Source organism: Capsicum annuum, chromosome 12, assembly GCF_002878395.1.
Source record: "Capsicum annuum cultivar UCD-10X-F1 chromosome 12, UCD10Xv1.1, whole genome shotgun sequence".
NCBI classification, from domain to species: domain Eukaryota; kingdom Viridiplantae; phylum Streptophyta; class Magnoliopsida; order Solanales; family Solanaceae; genus Capsicum; species Capsicum annuum.
Window position 1 is genome coordinate 154,227,178 of NC_061122.1, and position 23,010 is coordinate 154,250,187.

General features: G+C 36.0%; 1 non-coding gene across 1 annotated transcript; it reads right to left on the reverse strand.

Moving 5' to 3' along the window:
* Positions 1 to 3,243: 3,243 nt before the first annotated feature.
* LOC124889877 lies at positions 3,244 to 3,350 on the reverse strand. The gene has a single exon (XR_007048790.1). It is a non-coding gene; the product is annotated as a small nucleolar RNA R71 (small nucleolar RNA).
* Positions 3,351 to 23,010: the final 19,660 nt, after the last annotated feature.

Sequence of the window (23,010 nt, forward strand, 5' to 3'; positions counted from 1 at the left end):
TTGATTGAATTTGGTGAAGTTCATAGGTTTTATTTTTTGTTTTTGATTTGGCATACACTGGTGTATGTCAAACACTAGGAGAAGAGGGAATTCTTACTCCCTTTTGATCCAAAGCTAGAAAGAATTCTTTACACACCTCAAAGTATGGAAAAACAAGTTCATAATGGTGTTTTGGCTAGGGTTTAAGTACCTTATAATGTACCTCCTCCTCCACCACTGGATGATCCATAGATTATTGATGACATATAGACATAAAAATTATTAGTAGAAGAAGCTGAAGATGCTAGAGTGGCGGAAGAGCAGGCCCAAGATGAGAATGTAGTGCTAGCCAGGCCAACAAGGTGCCTATGCAACAAGAAAGAGTGCAAAGAGGCAGAGCCTTGATGATTCCTACTTATCAGTACTTCAACCATATGACAAAGATGAAGATATCCAATATATTGAACCTGCTAAAATAAGAGCCATTGTTCCTCCTACATTACCCCCTAATGTAAAATTTGAAATTACCAGTGCTCTGATCTAATTGGTAAATTTGAAAGGTGCATTTTGGCAATCATAAACTAACAATGTAAACAAGCATCTTTCTAATTTCACCGGGATCTGTTCGTTAAATGCTATTTCTGGGGTAGATAAGTAAGCTTTAAGACTATGGTTATTCCTACTTTCTTTGATTATAAAAGCATCACTCTGGCTAGGGGAACTTCCAAGAGGCTCAATCACTACCTTGTATGAGTGGCATAGATAATTTTTAGACAGATCTTTTCCTTCTTCAAGGATGCTATAGTTGAAAGATGAGATTTATAACTTAAGATAATTACCTGCGAATTCTTTGTATAAAGCATTGTTTAGATACAAGAAGAAGCAGAGAATGGTACCTAATCACAGAATTAGAGGATCAAATATAATAGAAATCTTCTATAGATCATTGAATTTTAGTCCAATAGCAATGGCAGACACAATTTTAAAAGGTTCATTTATATGTTTTTGGTGGGATGCTGCACAGAATATGTTGCATGATATTTCAGTGATAAATAAAGGTTGGCAAACTAGAGATGTTGAGCATGGTGTGGGTACATGTGCTATTGGAGTAGATAATGCGTATACAGCTAGTCATGATTAGGTAGCACAAGAGGTCGCACAACTTTAAAAAGATATTGGGCTTCTTACAAAACAGTTTGTAATATTGAGTGCTGATCTTGGGCATATTTATATGTCCAATCACCAATATTCACCCATATTTGGAATTTTTCTAAGAGCTAAAATGTGATATTTGGATATTAATTGAGCTTTAACTGCGTTCCTTATCTAATGGACATTATTAGTGTATGCAGGATTAAATTGTGATGGATTTGGATGTGATTTAATGCATAAACAAGTGTAATGTTGAAAAGAGAAATTTTGGTGTTGGAACATGGATGGGAAGGATTTAAGGAAATAGAAAATTTTGAATGCCAGTACACCACATCGCGATGGATGATCAATCCTCGTTTGTCAAGAACCAGTTGCTTCGCGTTGCGGTAAGGGCCTAATCTATATTTGTCAAAAACCAGAATCATACCATAATTCCACCGTGTTGCGTTGAGAATAGTGATGGTGAGGTTACCATGATGTGATAGTATATAAAGTGGGATTATTTGACCTAGCTATAAAAAAAGCAACTCAAAACAATTGAAAACACTTTGGAAAGCACAACAGCGGCAAAAAAACAGCAAAAATCTCTCTTTTAGGGTTCTTAAAATTCTTTTGAACTTCTTTACTTCAAGATTAATTTTGGGTATTATTAATTACTTATTTTTTATATTTAATTTAGACAGAAGTGGATAAACACCCTTGTTTTGGGGTTGAGTCCAAGAACATGATTACTCTTTGATATTCTTTATCATAGTTTCTTTATCATAGTTTCTTGTGGGATTATTATATGGGTTGTTCTTAATTACTTGATATTACTTTATGATGAGTGGTCACCATTAGACTAAAGCTATAATTTTATGCATATTTGGGAGAAGAATCATGGGATAGAATGAAGAAATTAAGGAGAAAGTTCTTACCCTTTTATAAAATAAGGGGTTTGAATTAGCATCTAGGATAGGATATACCTAGAATCCCTGTTTGGTTCAATCATACGATCATAGCCATAAGAAAATATATAAGGATTATTGCATCCCTACTCAATGATGTAGTTGTAAAGTTCGTGTAGGTAGAAGATTAGAGATTGGTAGACCATGACCGTGTTATAAACCCTGCAAACCAATTACCTAATAAAAAACTAAACTGCGATAAGAATAGAGATTTGTAAGATTGTTAGTAGTGACTCAACCCTAGAATTCTCATCATTAATGTTTACAACCATTGTTTTCTTTGCTATTATCAAAAATTGCTATTTCTTATTTATTTACTTATTTTTTAAAATTTCAAAATTGTCTTGATATTTGACAACACTTAATACCTCCTTGTCTAAAACTAAAAGTTGGTTGAATTGTTAGTTGGATAGTCCTCGTGGGTACGCTATCTGACTTTCTAAGTTACTAGATTACTTGCATGATCACTTACACTTGCATGTTCATTTGAATGCAACAAGTTTTTGGCACCGTTGTTGGGGACTAGTACAATTAGTAATTTACTACATATTTGGTGTTTGGTGGTATAATTAAGTTTTAACAATTTGATCTTTACGGCTGGCATTTTATAGGTCTAGCTGAATATAGGACTGGCAAGAGATAGAGAATTGGTATAGCATTTTTTGGAATATTTCAACAGTGGAAAAAAGCTTATTATCCAATTCAACAGGTTCAAATAGTTGAACAAAGAAATGATCCAGTTGATCCAAATGTCAGACATGTCCTAGCTCTAGTTATCCTAGTTTCTCTTGCTTAAGAAGTTGGTAGACTAGTTTGTGAGATTGCAATCCCACTCTCAAACTATGCGACTAACAGTATTTACAAGTCTGAGCTAGAAGTTTGATTTAAATTAAATGAGAATATGGTGCAGTTGCTAAATCGGCTGGCAATTTGCCATATTTTCACATGAAGACCCACAACAGCATGTTCAGACCTTCTTGAAAATAAGCGATACTTACATTTCTATAGGGGTGAATACTGATTAAGTTAGACTATCTCTCTTCCCCTTTTCTTTAATTGTGGTAGCAAAGAGGTGATAGCATACTGAACCACTACTCTTCATTACTTCTTGGGAGGACTATATTGGAAGTTCCTTATTCAATTCTTTCCATTAGGGAAGACTGATTATTTGAGAAGCTAGATTTTGAGTTTTATACAGAAAGAAAGAGAGAATCTCTACAAATCTTGAGAGAGATTTAAAATTATGCTCAGAAATTTCCCTCACCATCATCATTCTAATGATGTTTTTGTTCATACTTTCATTAAGGGGCTAGAGCTAAATACCAAGATTCTCTTGGATTCAACAGCAGGTGGGCAAGCTCTTGAGAAGACATGATGAATTGTATACACTATTGAATCAAATTTCATAATGGAATCTTGAATAATATGCTAACTCAAGTAGTGCTTCTAAGAAGATTACAGGTGTAATAGAGGTAGATCAGTTCACTGCTTTATTAGCTCAGCTTGCAGAAATGCAAAATCAGATGCTTACTTAGTTTAACAGCATAAAGTTGGGGGTTCTGTAAGCAGTAGCTACAGATAATACAGTCCAACAAGCAAATTCTTGGTGTGAGGTGTGTGGAAGTAGTGAGCATACATCAGATACTTGTGCAGTTAATCCAAATTCTATTAATTATATGGGGAATGTGAATTATTTAAGACAACCGTACTTTTGTAATACCTACAATCCCAACTGGACGAATTATCCAAATTTCTTATATGGTAGAAATCAGGCACAAAATAATTATCAGTTTAAGGGGCTAGTGCAACAGAATCAATAGCTAGTTTAGAATAATCAAGCTACTACTCAAACAAGTAATATAGAGGAGATGTTAAAGCAGCTTTTAGCTTCTAAGGCATAGATAACAGCAAATATTAAAATTCAACTAGTAGATATGAAGACTCAGTAGTTGATTACTAGGAATTTGGAGTTGCAACTAGGTCAGATTATGGGAGAGAAAAACACTAGACCTCAAGAAGGCTTTCCTAGAGATACAGAGGCAAATTAAAAGATGGTAAATGCAATCACAATGAGGAGTAGATTGTAGTTAAGGAAGGCGGTACCTAAGAAGGACAGTCCCATAACTACTGATGATGATCCTAAAAATAATAAGGAGAAATGGGTCAAAGAAAAAGCTGCAAGTGATGACATTCAAGTGGAGAAGAAGACTATACCTTTACCCTTTCCTCAAAGGCAGTGAAAGTACCAAGAGAAGATAAGTTACAAGAAATTCTTGGATCTTCTAAAGAAGGTTCATGAAAATTTTCCTCTAGTTAAAGTTACAAAGTGTTCTAAAATATGCAAAATACCTCAAGGAAATATTAAAAAACATGAATCGGTATATAGAGTATGTTATAATTGCATTTATGGAGGAGTGCACGTCTAAGATACAGAATAAGTTTCCCACAAAGATAAAGGATCCAGGTAGTATTACTTTGCAGATCACTATTGGACAGGCGATCAATGCTCATGGATTGTGTGATTTGGGGGCGAGCACTAATCTTGTGCCCATATCTTGGTTTAGAGAGATAGGCATCTGGAGTCCCACACCCACGACCATTATTTTGCAGTTGGATGATAGGTCCCGTTCTAGGCCAGATGGAATTATTGAAGATGTCTTAGTGCAAGTAGGATCATTTATTTTTCTAGTAGAGTTTGTTATTCTTTGCTTTGAAGCTAATCTAATTGATCCATTTATTTTTGGATGCCTATTCCTAGCAATAAGATAGCCACTTATTGATGAAGCAGCAGAGAAGATGACTATGAGAGCGCATGATAAAATAGAGGTTTTTGATATATATACATATAAGGTGCTAAAATTGCCATCTATAGATGAAGAGTTGTCTTCCATATCTGTTATAGACCTTGAGTCTTATCTTAGGCTGTTGTTATCAGATGATCTATTAGAGCTAGCTTTGATGGGTCATAATCTTTATAGAGATGTAAATGTACTTGAATTGGTTCAAGTCATGAATTTCACAATTGTTGAAATGAGAAAGCTACTTTTTAAACCATTAAATAGGCCAATTGGACCATCGCCCAAAGCTTTAATTGATGAAGCTCCAAAATTGGACCTTAAGGTTCTTCATCCTTACTTGAAAGATGTTTACCTTGGTGACAATGATACCTTGCCTGATATTTTGTCTGCAAGTTTATTTGATATAATGGTATGGGAAGCAATGGAAGTCTTGAAAAAAAAAGGCAATTGGGTGGCAGATGTCTCACATTACCAAGATAAGTCTAGCTTTTTGCATGTACAACATATACATGGAAGAAGGTTACAAACCAAGGGTGTAGCAATAATGAAGATTGAATCTGGTGATGAAGAAAGCGATAAAAAAAGAATTCATCAAGTGGCTTGATAGTGGGATTTTTTACCCAATTTCTGACAAAAAGTGGGTAAGCCTAATACACTGCATCCCAAAGAAAAATAGGATGACTATGTTTACCAATGACGATAATGAGTTGATTCCCACTTGTATGGTGACTGTATGGAGAATCTGTATCGACTATTGAATGCTAAATGAAGCCACAAGAAATGATCATTATCCTATCCCATTCATTGATTAAATGTTGGATAGTTTGGTAGGTCAGGAATACTATTGCTTCCTGTACGGATATTCAGGGTAGAATTAGATCTCAATAGTGCCAGAAGATCAATAAAATATCACATTTACAAGATCAAATGGCACATATACATTCAAACACATGCCTTTTAGCCTCTTCAATGCACCTGCAACATTTCAGAGATACATGGTAAAAATTTTCTATGACATGGTTGAAAAAGTTGTAGAGGTCTTTATGGATGACTTCTCTATTTACGGTAATTATTTTGATGTATGCTTGCAGAATCAAGATCGAGTCTTCGCTCATTGTGAAGAGACAAATCTTGTGCTGAATTGGGAAAAATGCCACTTTTTGGTCAAAGAAGGAATAGTAATTGTCCATAAGGTATCATGTAGGGGACTTGAAGTAGATAGAGCCAAAGATGAAGTAATTGAAAAGTTGCCACATCCAGTATCAATGAAGGGAGTGTGAAGTTTTTTAGGGCATACAGGCGTCTACATGTGGTTTATTTAAGATTTTCAAAGATTGCAGGCCCTATGTGTAAATTGTTTGAAAAAGAAGCTAAATTTGACTTTTGGAGTTGCTTGTCAAGAAGCTTTTGAGAAGCTAAAGAAGAATCTGATGGAAGCACCCATCTTGATTTCTCCTGATTAGGAGTTACTGTTTGAGCTAATATGTGATGCAAGTGATGTGGTCGTGGGAGCAATTTTGGGTCAAAGAAAAGACAAGGTATTTCATTCCATTTATTATGCGAGTAAAGTCTTGAATAATGCCAAGATGAATTACATAATCATAGAAAAAGAGATATTAGCACTTGTTTATGCATTCTACAAATTTAAATCATACTTGGTGGGAACCAAGGTAACTGTCCACACAGATCATGTTTCCATCAAGTACTTGTTCAACAAAAAAGATGCAAAGCCATGGTTGATTAGGTGGATTCTATTGGTTTTAGAATTTGACCTAGAGGTGGGTGATCAAAAAGGAGTAGAGAATCAAGTTGCAGACCTTTTGTCCAGACTAGATAATCATGACCATATTATTGATGATACAATATGCATTCAGGAAGAGTTTTTAGATTAGAAATTATTGGCTCTAGATGTGTGCTAAGTTCCTTGGTATGAAAACATCGTGAATTTATTAGTTTGTGAGGTGTACCCTCCAGAAGCCACCATTCAACATAGAAAGAAGTTGCTATATGATTCGTGTGCATATGTATGGGATGAGCCCTTTCTGTTCAAATAGGTTCCTGATGGGATTGTACGTAGATGTGTATCTGAAGAAGAATATCAGCAAGTGCTACAAAAATATTATTCATCTCCTTACGGTGGTAATCATGGGGGTGAATGAATGGCTAGAAAGGTGTTATAATCAGGATTCTTTTAGCCAATATTGTTCAAAGATGCAGTGGCTTTCATGAAGGGTTGTGATCAATACTAGCAGTTAGGTACAATTTCAAGGTGTCATAAGATATCCTAGAACAATATTCTTAAAGTTGAGGTATTTGGTGTTTGGGGGCTAGATTTTATGGGATAATTTCTACCATACCATGGAAACGTATATATCCTTGTGGTAGTGGATAATGTATCTAAGTTGGTGGAAGCTATATTTTTTCCTACTAATGATGCTAGAGTGGTATTGACATTTATGAAGAAGCACATATTTTCCCTGTTTGGCACTCCTAGAACTATAATCAGTGATAGAGGTACACATTTTATTAACACTTGGTTTAAAAATCTTATAGATAAATATGGTGTTAGGCACAAGGTGACTACTGCATACCATCCACAATGAGTGGTCTAGTAGAGGTATCTAACTAGAAAATAAAGCAGATTCAGCAGAAGACTTTCAATGGTCAACAAAAGAATTGGGTTGAAAAGCTAGATGCTGCACTATGGGCTTATAAGATAGATTATAAAACACCCATAGGTACCTCTCCATATCATTTAGTTTATGGGAAATCCTGTTATTTGCCCTTATAGTTGGAACATCAATCTTATTGGGCAGTGAAAAAATTAAATCTTAATATAAAGGTCGCGGGTAAGAAAAGATTGTTTAAGCTTGTTGAACATGTTGTGCTTCATCTTCATGCATACGAGAATGCAAAACTGTAAAAAGATAAGACTAATAAATAGTATGACAAGCATATCCTTGATAGATTTTTTGAACATAGATAACTTATTTTGTTGTTCAATGCGAGGTTGAAATTGTTTCCGCATAAGTTTCGATCTAAGTGGCATGGGCCTTTTGAGGTAGTTCGTATGACATCCCATGGTGCAGCGAAACTGTAGAACAAGGAAAATACTGAAAAAATCTTAGTGAATGGACAAGGTGTCAAGCATTATTAGGAAAATCATGGAGATATGCAAAATGTGTCCATCACCTTTGCAGATGAGTAAAACTGGGCTAAGTCGTGCCATGACGTAAACTAAGGCGCTACATAGAAGGCAACCCACAAATGTAATGTATTAGTGTAGTTTCTTTCTATTTTTAGTTGTTAGAAAATAAAAAGAATGGAAAATACAAAAAATAAGTCGTTCCACAACCAAAACTAAGGCATTGAGTGGGAGGCAACTCATTATTTCTTACAAAATTTTATTGTTTGTGTTTAGTGTGTCGGTATGGAAGAATTTAAGGTGAAGAGGAAAAAATAAAAATCATTCCAATGTCACATTAAAGGTTGAAATCAGGTTAGAAAAATAACGTGTCTAAGTTAGGAACAACATCAGGTGAGGAAACGGATTGAAAAATGCACTAGAAATATGAATTTTAAGGTCACCATGTCGCGGTGAGGTGACAGAAAGCAATTGTCAATTTTCAACGAATTACCATGATGGAGCCGTATTGTAGTGATGTGTTAAAGTGAAAAGATTTCTAAATTTCATTGTCACCGCGTTGCGATAAGTGGTAAAAACCCAATTGTCAATTTCAAGAAGCCCACCATAATTTCACTACGTCGCGGTGAGGGTCAAATGCAAATTTTTTTTAAAATAGTTGGGCTCAACCTGACCCAACCCAAACATAATTTATTCCCTCGATAAATAATCCTAATCACTCTCACTTTATCATTATTCAAAACCATATCCACCCCCACTCCTCCAATAAGTTTTTGCTCTTTATTTTCCTTACCTTCTACTTTTATTTCAATTCTTCACTCAACATAACTAAGGTAAGTTCTTAAGTTTTAATTTTTCTCTTTATCTTGAGGGGAATATTGATATTATTCTCATGTGTAAGTTGGGTTTGTGGGCTTTGTTTCTTAATTAGGTGGGATATGCTAAATCTTTCTTATAAATATTGTTGAAATATGTAGTCACTACTTCAATAAAGTGTGCTTTAAATTGTTAAGTAGGAGATAATGTGAGTATATGAATTTTAAAATAAAGTGTAGTATGATACATATGTTGAGACGGGTGAATTAATTTTGTGGGGTATGATGATTCAAACAAAATTCATGTGTATACTATTGGGTAATCCTACATTGTGATTGTGATATGTGATTACTGGTCTCCCATCATTGGAATAAAGTAGAATAACAATAAGTCGAGGGTTTTTCCTTAATTAGCATAATTGGGTATTGCCTTTGAAGATTATACACCATTCTTATTCACTCTCCTTTTTAGTATGAGTAATGTTTAATTATGTGCCGGATAAGTTCGACCTTCCCCAATGGGAGTTATGTGTAAGTGGGCCCATTATGCTTTTACTTGAAGAAATCCAAACTAGACAAACAAATGAGCTAATGTTAGTTTGGGTTGCCTGAAATTAGGAAAAGTCCGAGTACCCTAGTCCCATACTTATGTACCATAGCTAACAACTAAATGTGGGGTGTAATTCACCCCTAGTCCAACTTAGTTTAAGGTAGCGCATTAACAGACTCAAATTTCATTTGTTAGTTATATGTTTTTACTAATAGGTACTGTGGATCGAAGACAACTGAAAAGCAAAGAAAGGCTGGTACTTTTAAGCCATCTAGAAAATAAATAAGGCAGTCCGAAAGGCAAATTGATAGGGTGACAAATGCTCATGCAGTTTCGCATGGTTAGACAAAGAGATTTGGGTTTAAGGTAGCCAGACAAGCAGGCAAGAAGTGTTACACCAAATATCTCAACATAAAATACATACCTAAGGTGTTTATCTATAGGGTGAGCTTATAATGGTAATACCCTAAAATGGTCAACAACTGGAGCAGCTGGACATAACCTTCATATTTCACCAGCCGACTAAGTGCAATCTGCACCTTGTACATGAATTTTATGCCAACTAGGACCTGAGGGACCTAGATCATAAAGTAAAGGTTCGAGGGAAGGTAGTTCGATTTACAACTACTGACATTAATAATTTGTTGAAGGTTTTAGAGGTTAATGCATTACCCTTGAGACATATGATAATTACTCCACCATATATTTATATTCTCCACCTTTTTTATGGTACACGCTCGGCTTCCAGGTGGACTAGGCAACATGGCACTGGTTTTTATTCCTCCTTCCCCTATGTGCAAATGAACAAGGAGGCATGGATCTGGGGAAGAATTGTTTATCATAGCCTTCTTCAAGACAAACACATGACTGAAGTCACCCGTGACCAGGTATGCTTGATTTATGATCTTATGTGTGATGATGTTTATCTTAATGTAGGTGTGTTTATCTTTTCTTCCATGAAAAAAGCATACTACCATGAGGGGCACAGGTACAGGTTTGGATAATTAATAACCAGGTTTCTAAGGAGGCCCCTGGTGGAAAAAAAAATTAGATTACAAACCAGTGGTTGCTACTCGCACTATTGATGTTACTACTTCCAGGAGCACAGCTGGAGCTCATGGCCTGCTTCTGTCTATGTCTGAGTGTCAAGCTTGGACTGATGAGATTTCTGCCAAAATGTATGGCTTACAGATGCTACAGCTGCCAGTTGGTGGAAGATCAGCAACGCATAAAGAAATTCATGCGGTTGAGTTGGATTACCCTCTTAGTCATCCTGCTAGGAAATTATTGAGGATAGGGGTGGAGTTTGTTGAAACTATAGATGATGATATGCCTACTGATGAGGAAAGACAGTGCCAGGAGCTAGATATTGAGTCAGAAAATGATGAGCAGCCTAAGGAGAAAGATGTGGATGATGAGACAGAAGATGATGGTGATGTTGAATATGTGGATGATGCCAATGATGACATGTTTGATACCTAAACAGGGACTATTATTCCACCTCACCTTGAGTTTATTTGATTGCACTAGGACAGTGCATCATTTAGTGTGGGGTGGTGGTATCTCGCATCTTATTCTCTCTATTTTGATTTATTTTGGTTGGACAATTTTAATTTGTTTCTGCTTTAGGATGTTTTTTATTTTTGCTTGGATGTTAAACTTAGTATTTCTAACTATTCGGTATACTATGTCTGCAATAGTTAGCAAATTTAAGTATGGTTTGCTTTCAGTTTAAAGTATTAATTTTTATCCCCAATGGAAATTCTCATTTTTTCCCTCAAGGTAATTTTAAATAAACAATCATAGTTAGTTTTCCTCCCCTATGATAGATGGATGATGACCATCATAAATGGAGTTAGTCTTTAGAAGATGAGAATTGATGAGAACCCAATCACGATTTTTAGTGATTTCGAACACATTGACTTTAAAAAAATGTCATCCACTAAAATGGAATAAATTTTGGATGCTTAATCTCAATAGGTTGGCTTAAAGTTGAATTTGACTAAAAACAAGATTAGGAACCGTAAGGATCCGATTTGATTCCTAACATGCAGCGTGAGTGTGAGTGCTTTTTTGTATTTTATATGTATAGGAATGTCTAGAACTTACCCGGTGTGTTTACAAAGCGAAATAAAGGGTGTTGGGTGTAGGAAATGATATAGGCATTTCTTTGATAGCCGAATTGTTAGACTTCATTTACCTACCCTTAAGAATGTCCCTAGTTAGCCTCGTTGATCTTATAGCCAAATTTCTTTGGTAACCTTATATGTAACCTGGTCCTTTCTTTAGGAGACCTTTATTCAATCCAAAGATCCTAAGCACTTTAGTATAGATGATTAAATGAGTAGGGAGAGTGAAATTAAAGTAGCATAAAGGTGAAAGTAAAACCCTAGAGGAACATGTGTTTAATTGTGGTGGTAGGGAGTTTAGAAATTTCAATAAAATTGCCGTTTTTGCAGCCCAGTTTTGTTACAATGAACTTGTTTTGGCCCTGGTTCGCCTCGAACATTGTGCACCTCAACCCAGGCGAATGGCTTTAGTTAAGTATGTCTATTATAGGGATGCATAACAGTAAATGGGTATGAAGAAAATCTTGAAATTGAATCATGATGTAAAAGAAAAATACTCCTACCATAGTTTATGTTAATATGCTTAATGAGATTAGGGTAAAACGAATGATGTGTGAAGGTAATAAGGTGAAGTTGGGTTGAGAAAGAATGGACTTGATTGTATAATGAGATGTATTAAATCTCTTAGGGAAGATTAGTCACTATTTCTTAAATAGTTCCTACCCAACCCTTAGAGCATATTACAACCATAAGAGATCTAATTAATCTTTTATCCTAACATCCGACTATTAGTGGAGTAGTATACTGAGGGAAATATTATGGTTCATTATCAATCATGTATAAATTTTTTATTGAGAGTGAGTGATTTAATTTTGCTATTCCCCTCATATGATACATTAAAAAATTGTGAGTGGTATGGGGAAACTTTTTTGTTTTGAGGGTGCATGTGGATGAAAGTATGGATTACTTATTACGTTGTTAGATTGAGTGATTTGATTAAGTTGGCTAACAAATTGGATATCACTATTGAAATAGTGAGGTTTGAAAAGAACTGTATCGTGTGCATAAAATTATTTTTGACATGTTTTGAGATGAAAAGTCATTGTAAGTGCCCAATGCAAGCATAACTCTTAGGTTGTGATGTGAAGCTTAATTGGGTATTGTCTTGCTTGAAATTGTTCAAGGACGAATAAGGTTAGGTGATCTTGGGCGTATTTATATGTCGAATCACCAACATTCACCTATGTTTGGACTTGTTCTGAGAGCTAAAATATGTTATTTTGATATTAATTCAGCTTTAATTGTGTTCCTTATCTAATGGACGTGATTAGTGTACGCAAGATTAAATTGTGGTGGATTTGGATGTGATTTGATGCATAAACGAGATGTTATGTTGAAAGGAGCAAATAGGGTGTTAGAAGATGTATGGGAAGGATTTAAGGAAGAAGAAAATATCGAAGGCAAGGACACCGCATCGCAGTGGATGATCAATCTATGTTTGTCAAGAAATAATAGCTCACCGCAATTACACCACATCGCGGTGAGGGCCCAATTTGCATTTGTCAAAAACAAGAATCTTACCGTTATTCCACCGCATCACAGTGAGAATAGCAATGATAAGGTCACCACAATGTGATGAGATGCCAAAGCGGGATTATTTGACCCAGCTACAAAAGGAACAATTCATTTCAATTGAAAACAGTTTGGAAAGCACAGCAGCAGCGGAAAAATAGCAAAATCCCTCTTTTAGGGTTCTTAGAATTTCTTTTGAACTTTTTCTCTTCAAGATTAATTTTAGGTATGATTAATTACTTATATTGGATATTGAATTTATACATGAGTGGCTCAACACCCTTGTTCTGGGTTTGAGGCAAAGAGCATGATTACTCTTTAATATTCTTTATCGTAGTTTCTTTTTCGATTATCATATGGGTTATTATTAATTTCTTGAGCTTATTATTTTGATGAATGGCCACCATTAGAATAAATCTATATTTCTATGTTCATCTGGAAGGAGAATCATGGAATAGAATGAAGAAATTAAGAAGCAAGGTTCTTACCCTTTTATGTAATAAGGGATTTGAATTAGCATCTAGGATAGGGCTATATAGAAGTGTTGTTTGGTTCAGTCGTAGGAAGATACCCATAGATATATCTAAATGGATTATTGCAACCCCGCTCAATGATATAGTAGAAAAGTTCATGTTGGTAGAAGATTAGAGCACGGGAGACCATAATCGTACTATAAACTTTGCGAACCAACAAATCGATAAACAACTAAACTACGATAAGAATAGAGATTTGTAAGATTGTTAGTAGTGCCTCAACCCTGGAATTCTCGTCATTACTGTTTACAAACATTTTTTACTTTGATATTGTAACAAATTGCTATTTCATATTTCTTTACATTTTTATTCAAAATTTCAAAATCATCTTGATACTTGAGAACACTTAATACCTCCTTGTTTAAAACTAAAAGTTTGTTGAATTGCTAGTTGCATAGTCCTCGTGGGTACGATATCCGAATGCCTAAGTCACTATATTACTTGTGTTATCACATACACTTACACGTGCATATTAACGCAACAAGTTCTAAGAAAGTGAATGCAGTTGCAGCACAGGGGTCTAATTCCCAAACTTTTGAGATTGAATTTGAAGAGAAGCTGAAGTATCTTGATCGTAGGTTGGCAGATTTTTTACCCCAAGGGCAAGGAAATCAAGGTCAAAACTATTATAATGGTAGATACAAAGATAAAAGTAGAGAGAGAGATAGTGATTAGCAGCGAAAAGATGACTATAAAAAGATGAGTGACAAATACGTCCCACCAGGTTGCCGTGATTCAGAATCTAGAATGGAGGCAATGTTTCGAAACAGGTCAAAGAGAAAGAAAGTCAAGAGAGTTGTCTTAAAGAGATTAAGGTAGACATTTTAGGGCTGAATCAGAAAGTTGTGTCATATTTTACAACAATTAAACAACTTAAACAATAGTATGGTCAGATGTCGTCTATATTAAATCAGAGAAAACTTGGCACTCTTCGTAGTAACACAATCACAAATACAAAGAATGATGGTCACTGCCATGCCAATACCATTTAGAGTGGTAAAACTACTATGGACCCACCTGTACCCACTATTGCTAAGAAGAAGATTGATAATTATACTATTGATATGGAGAGTAGTAGCAATCAAGACATAGGAAAAGGTGAGATCAAGGAGCCTGTTCTGAAACCCATTCTGAGACCTCACCCTTCTTTTCCTCAAAGGCTAAAAAACAAACAAGAAGAGGGTAAGTAACAAAAATTTATGTCTATGCTAAAGGAACTATCAGTAAATATCCCACTTTTAGAGGCATTACAAAAAATTCCAGGATATGAAAAATTCATGAAGGATCTAATAACCAAGAAGAGGTCAGCCAATTATGAGCAGAAAAATAATATTCATCATTGCAACAATGTTGCAACTAGATCTTTAGTAAAGAAGAAGGAGGATCTTGGTGCCTTCACTATACCTTGCATCATTGGATATTTTGACTTCGCTCGTGCTCTATATGATTTGGGGGCTAGTATCAACCCCATGCCATTAGTTGTATTTAAGAATTTGTGGCTAGGGGATCCTTCTCTAACTACCATGAGACTAGTGATGGGAAATAGGATAGTGAAGAAGCCAGTCAGTATTCTATATGATGTATTGGTCAAGGTGGAATCTTTTATTTTTCTTGATAATTTTATGATATTAGACTGTGAAGTGGATTTTCAAGACCCAATTATGTTAGGAAGACCTTTCTTGGCTACATAAAGGACATTGGTTGACTTGGAGTTGGGGCATTTGATACTGAGACTCAATGATGAACAATTTATATTTAATGTATGCAAAGCCATAAAGCAGCTCGATGAGTATAGAGTTATATCAGTGATTGATGTATGTGATTAGATCTAGACTCTCATCATGATGTTGATTCTGTTACTCTTTGGGATGATCTTCTAATGTTGATGTTCCTATTGAAGAGAGGTTGGGTGTTGAAGCTATTGCTGCCGTGATCATAAACTTTTATTTAGATGGTATTCATGAGTACGATGAAATAGTTTGTGCACTATATGGGAGTTGTTCGTATACTTATGAACCACAAAAGCTTGATTTGGATCTGAAGAATAGAACTACCCCACCTTCTCGTCTATCTATTGAGGAGCCAATTGTCGTAGAGTTGAAGGCTCTCCCTTCTTATTTGCGATATGCATTTTTGGGAGCCAACAAAACTTTGCCGGTAATCATTTTAGCTGACTTGAGTAAAAGAGAAGTATAATCTTTGTTATTAGTATTACGGAGATACAAGAGGGCCATAGGTTGGTCCATTGCAGATATTGTGGGTATTCCGCCTTGTTTATGCACTCATAAAATTCAACTTGAGCCAGATTGTATTCTATTTATAGAGAATCAGTGCTAAATCAATCCTCCTATGCAGGAGGTAGTGAATAAAGAGATAATCAAGTGATTGGATACTGGTGTAGTGTACCCTATTGCTGATATTAAGTGGATCAGTTCGGGATAATGTGTTCCAAAAAAAATAGTATTATTATTGTGCCTAATGAGAAGAATGAGATAGTGCTAATAAGACCAGTTGCAAGATGGAGAGTATGTATGGATTATAGAAAATTTAATGCATATACTCAGAAAGACCATTTTCCCATGCCCTTCATGGACCTAATGTTAGATAGGTTAGTGGGCAGAGGATGGTACTATTTTCTTGATGGGTATTTAGTTTATAACCAAATTACTATTGCACCTGAATATCAAGAGAAAACCACTTTCACATGTCCTTATGGCACCTTCGCATTCAATCGTATGCCATTCGGGTTATGTAATGCTCCAGCGACATTTCAGAGATGTATGATGTCAATTTTATCCGATATGGCAGAAGACACCATCGAAGTATTTATGGATGATTTTTTAGCCATTGGTGATTCTTTTGATGACTACTTAGTTCACTTGGAGAATTCTCTTTGAAGGTGTGAGGAATTCAACTTGGTACTTAATTTGGAAAAGTGTCATTCTATGGTGAAAGATGGTATAGTAAATGGACACAAAATTTCAAAAAAGGGTATTGAGGTAGATAGAGCAAAAATAGAAGTGATTAAGAAATTAACTCCACCAATTTTTGTAAAGGGTGTTCGTAGTCTTTTGGGTCATGTTAGGTTTTATAGGCAGTTTATCAAAGATTTCTCCAAGATTGCCAACCCTCTTTGTAGGCTTATTGAGGAAGAGGTGAAATTTGAGTTTAGTGAAACATGCTTGAAGGCTTTTGAATATCTGAAAGACAAGTTGATGAATTCTCCTATCATTGTATCTCTAGACTGGTCCTTTTCATTTGAAATTATGTGTGATACGAGTGGTTTGGCCTTAGGGTTCTTACTAGGTCAATAGAAAGAAAAGATCCTTCATCCCATATACTATGCTATCAAGGAACTAAACCCTTCTCAAAAGAACTACACCATGACAGAACAAGAGTTGTTAGCAATGGTTTTTGCTATATCCTATTTGATTGGGACTAAGGTGATTTTGCACACTGATCATAAAGCATTGTGGTGCTTAATGGCGAAAAGGGATGCGAAGCTTAGGCTGATTAGATGGGTTTTATTGCTGCAAGCATTTGATTTCGAGGTCAAGGACAAAAAAGGCACTGAGAATCAAGTTTCATATCATTTGTCTAGACTAGAGGAGGAAGCTATGCACAATGTTGTAAATGGGCTTGATATTGATGATAGTTTTCCAGATGAGCAAATATTAGCAGCTTCCCAAGATCTAATTCCATGGTTTGCAAACTATGCAAATTTTCTAGCAAGTGATCTAATCCCAAAAGATCTTTCCTCTCAAGAGAGAAAGACGTTTATGCATGATGTAAGGAAATTTTTCTGGGATGATCCTATTTGTGTTGATGGTATTATTCATAAATGCATACATGATGTGGAGATGATGAGTATATTTGAGGCTTGTAATTCTTCACCTATTGGGGATCATCATGGAGGAACTTGCACTACCCATAAAATTTTGCAATGTTGATACTATTGGCCAACAATTTAAGAAGATGCGCATGATTTTACTTTTGCTTCCGATCATTGTCAACAACAAGGTAACATCTCTAGACTCCATGAACTTCCTATGTCTCCTATCTTAGATTTGGAATTTTTTAATGTATGGGGTGTAGAATTCATGGGTTGACCCGACCCGACTCAGCGCGTTGTTGTAATAGGTATCCCAATTCCAACTGGAATTGGAGACCACCCCCGCTACCCAATCCAACCACCAGTCGTCGGCCCTGAGTTGTCTGAATTTTGAGCATATAATAAAATAGCGTAACAGGTCATATAAAGACTCTAGAATAGGTTCACAACCATGACCGACCCAACCGAGTCCAACCGTCCCACGATACTAAGCCAAACCAAAACCATAAATCTGACCATAACCAAATAAGATCCGTTAATAATCAAATATATAATCCCAAAATGAAATATGATGGAACAGTGAGAAATTTTATCCAATGAGGTCAGCCCTAATACCAATGTCAATACTAAGGCCGACACAAATACCGATCCTGCCCATACTAACCCATAGTAGTTCCACAAAAGCCTCTAACCAAAAGAATACAAATATCTGATCGGGACATGTCCCCAACCATAACAAAAACCAATATCCATAAAAAATCCAAAGTATGAAATGACATTTATGAAATGGGTCCTTTCAAATAGATGGAAGCTCACCACTTCAATCCAAAGCTAACCCCTGAATCTCCGAATACTAAGTAGGAGGAGTAGAATAGTCGGTTCCTGCACTGCATGGGGATACAGTTGCCCGAAGATGGGTTAGCGGGTGAATGCTATCATGAACTCAAGATAAGAATAAAATAATGCCAATTATAAAACCAAGTAAAACCATTTATATGTACATAAACCATACATATATATATATATAACCATTCCGGTAAAGGAAACCGCGTTTAGTATGCCATTTAAAACCTTTACCTGGGTTGTGTAGCTTTTCCTTCCTAAAACCACCCACGGGCTATATGGGTTCAGCTCCTCCTACGGAAAGTTTCCAATGCGTGAATCCACACAACCAGAGATAAGAACCTGTGATGACTAGTACATACCCCAAATTATAAAGTGTGACATCATGCACATGTTCACTAAGACTAAACCTCACATCAGCAAATATGAGTTTCCAAATTCAATCACCTCGGGACCTCCACCTTCCACTGCTTTTCTACACACCCCTTCCTTTAAACCCAAATAAAATCATTTTCCAACCAAACCATTATTCCATTATTATTAACTAAGGCTATTAGTAGTGGTATCGTTATGCCAACTATAACTTTCAAGTATTGTCCTTAGCCAAACCTTTACCCATAGATCATATTATCCCTTGGGGGATTCCCATGTACCCCAAAAGTATTTTTATTAATCCAAGCCATTCCAAAACCACTTAAACCATTCATATCATCTAGGGTTCCATTACCATGTTTAAACAATGCATAAGTTCCATTGAAAGACCAATATTATAGTGAAAGCATTGTTATAGGAATATTATCAAACACATAAGGGACATGGTATTTCAAAAACCAAAGTCTATTACCAAATAACCATTCCCATGAAACCAATTATAAAACAAACACCATTAAAGCATATAAAAGCATAATTAAAACATGGGAAAACCATAACCAAGAATTTATAACCAAAAACGACAAATCATATTTGAAGACCCCAAAATCATACAACATTTAAATCATGAAAATATTCTATAAAACCATGCCTTTAGTTGGAACTAATAATAAGGTAAGAGAACATGCCTTACACTAAGAAAAAGATGGAGACAAATCATCAAGACAATCCCCAATTTTCTCCTTAGGGTGAAACCCTAGCTTCCTTTTCCCAAGAACTCTAGAGAGGATTTAAGAGTGTTTTCCAAGTGTTTAAGAATAGAATAATAGGGAAAATAACCTCCTAATAGGAATATAAGTCTTGGAGTCTCATTAGGATAAGTGGGGAATGTCCAGATTGCCCTCACTTAAACAGCATTTAATTCCTGTCATAGGGTACGACTAACCCTTACGAGTCGTACCCTTACTGTACGAGTGGTACCCACTTCTCTTACCCTAGGATTTCCCCATTAGACCCAACATTGTCCAATGTATGACATACCCAAACCCAAGTCATATCCGAGTGTATGACTAGTACCCTTAAATCGTACCCTGACAGAATAAAATCCCAGGAGGTTTTAACATCATCCACTGTATGAGTCCATAGGATGACTCATACCCTTACTTACGGAACAAGATAAGCCACTCTTACTCAGATCTAATTTAAGTTACCAATTCTAAGATTAATTGAAGTAACCAAGCAACCGTACCCTACTATATGACTCATACCACCCAAATCGTACCCATTTCAGTAACTACATAAATCCCACCAACCAACACTGGCCAGCATACAACTGGACTATACCACCCGCACCCAAGTGTACAACTCATTCCCCTAAGTCGTATCTTGCACAGAAACCAAAAATCAAGAAAATTTTCTAAGGTCCAAAAACCAGGGTGTTTCAGTCTCCCCACTAGGAACATTCATCCCCGAATGACAGACAATGAAGGGGTAACCATACGTACGAGTCATTTGCATTATCAAATATATTCCCAATATTTAACAAAGTTTGAAAACAAATATGCAAAGATATTAATCTTTCCTTTAAGAAATTCAGAAAATAAAGATGTTTTGAAGAACACATACCTTCCGCACAAATCCCAAGAGTAGGAAATAGATGCACTTGGACTTTATGTCTTCCTTCGCTTCCCATGTAGCTTCTTCCTCCTTATTTTTCTGCCTTAGAACCTTAACTGAAACCGCATCCTTGGTTCACAATGATGAACCTTCCTATCCAAGATCTTAACTGGGACCTATTCATAAGACAGAGAGTCTGAGATACCCAACCTCTCTAAAGGAATAATTAAAGAAGGATCACCAAGACACTTCCTCAATATGGAGACGTGAAATATGGGATGAATGGAGTTCAAACTAAAAGGGAACTCCAATTCATAAGCAATATTTCCAACCCTCAACAAAACCACTTCATTCATGGGAGATACCTTTTCCCCAACCTCAAACTCTAAGTCTCTAGGACTTACATCTACATAGGAATTTTGGCGACTTTGGTTATCCTTAAGCCTATCCTGAATCACCTTTACCTTTTCCATAGATGATAGACCAAATCCAAACTGAACATATCTGCATCACCAAGCTCGAACCAACTAATAGGAGATTTATACCTCATACCATACAATGCCTCAAAAGGGGCTATACCAATACTAGAATGATAGCTATTGTTGTAACAAAACTCTACCAAAAGTAGATACTTAACCCAACTGCCACCATAATCAACCACGCTTGTCCTAAGCATATCATCCAATGTCTGAATAGCTCTTTCCACTTTCCCATCCATCTAAGTATGAAAAAAAGTACCCAAACTCACCTTAGTACTAAATCCCTTCTAAAATACTGCCAGAAATGACATAAAAACTGTTTACCACGATCAGAGATAATTGAAACCGGTACCTAATACAGCTTCACAATATCCTGAAGATACAACTTTGTGTAATCCTCCACCAAAACAATAGTCCTCATTGGCAAAAAGTGAGAAGACTTTGTCATTCTATCCATGATGACCCAAATGAAATTAAACTGGTTCTGAGACTGAGGAAGAACAGTAATGAAATCCATATTGATTACCTCCCATTTTCTTATAGGTAAATCAATTTCTTAATACAACCCACCAGGTCTCATATGCTCAACTTTAACATATCGACACACCAAGCATTTGGCCACTAAATCAACCATGCCCCTTTTCATACCATTCCACTAATACATTTCTTTGTGATCATGATACATATTCGTAATGTTGAGATATATAATGTATCTTGATTCATGTGCCTCAGCTAAGATCCTTTGTCGTAACCAGTCGACAATAGGAACGCACAACCTCCATTGGCACTGTAAAGTATCATCTCTACTGATCTTAAACATCATTACTTTCTGCATACCTATATTACTCTTGATTTTTACCAATCTAGGATCTAGAACTTGCTTCTATTTAATATTTGCACCAAGAGATAACTGAACCACTTCTTGTACCATCATACCACCATTCTCTGAGTCCAAAAGACAAACTCTAAAATTATCCGAGCAGTGAATATCTTTCACCAATTCCTGCTTTCCTTTCCCCACATGAGCCAAACTCCCTATGGATAACCTACTAAGAGCATCAGCAACCACGTTAGCCTTACCTGGGTAGTAGTGAAGGCTCATACATAGTCCTTGAAAAGCTCTAACTATCTCATTTGCCTAAGATTTAGCTCCTTCTGAGTGAACACATACTATAGACTCTTATGATCTAAAAAGATGTCAACGTACACTCCATACAAAATAATGCCGCCAGATTTTTAAAGCAAATACCACCGCCAACAACTCTAAATGATGAGTAGGATAATTTTTCTCATGCACCTTAAACTGCCTGAAAGCTTTGGCAATCACCTTCCCATGCTATATAAAGACAAAACAAAGCCCTACTCGAGATACATCACAATAAATGACAAACCCCTCATTGCCCTCACGCAATGTCGAAATAGGAGCCAAAGTTATCTTATCTTTCAAATTCTTAAAACTCTCCTCACAAGCATCCGACTAAGAAAACTTTACCTTTCTCTGAGTAAACTTAGTTAAAAGAGCAGCTACCATCAAAAAGCTCTCCAGAAACCACCGATAATACCTATCCAAACCCAAGAAGCTCTAAATATCAGTTGGAGTCATGGGTCTAGGCAACCTTTTAACCACAGCCACCTTTTGTGGATCCACCATCATCCCTTCGATAGAAATAATATGACTAAGTCAAAGTATTCAACCAAAACTCACACTTGGAGAACTTGGCATACAATTGTTATTCCTTCAAGGTCTGCAATACTGCACAGAGATGATTAGCATGATCTACCAAACTCTTGAAATAAACCAGAATGTCACCAATAAACACAATGATAAAGAGATCCAAGAACTGCTCGAAAACACAGTTCATCAAGTCCATAAATGTCGTTGGGGCATTAGTCAAACTAAATGACATTACCGAGAATTCAAAGTGCTCAAATCGAGTATAAAAAGTCATCTTAGAGATATCATCCTCCCTAATCTTAAGTTGATGATACCCAGACCAAAGATCTATCTTAGAGAAAAACTTGGAACCTTGTAATTGGTCAAACAAGTCATCTATCCTTGGAAGAAAATACTTGTTCTTGATTGTTACCTTATTCAACTGCCGATAGTCAAAGCACAATAGAAGGAAACCATCTTTCTTGTGCACAAACAACATCAGTTCACCGTACGGGGATACACTAGGACGAATAAACCCCTTATCCAAAAGATCTTTAAGTTTCTCCATAAGTTCACTTAACTTAGCTGGAGCCATTCTACAAGGAGGAATAGATATTGTACGAGTGTTCAGAACCAAACAATACCAAACTCTATTT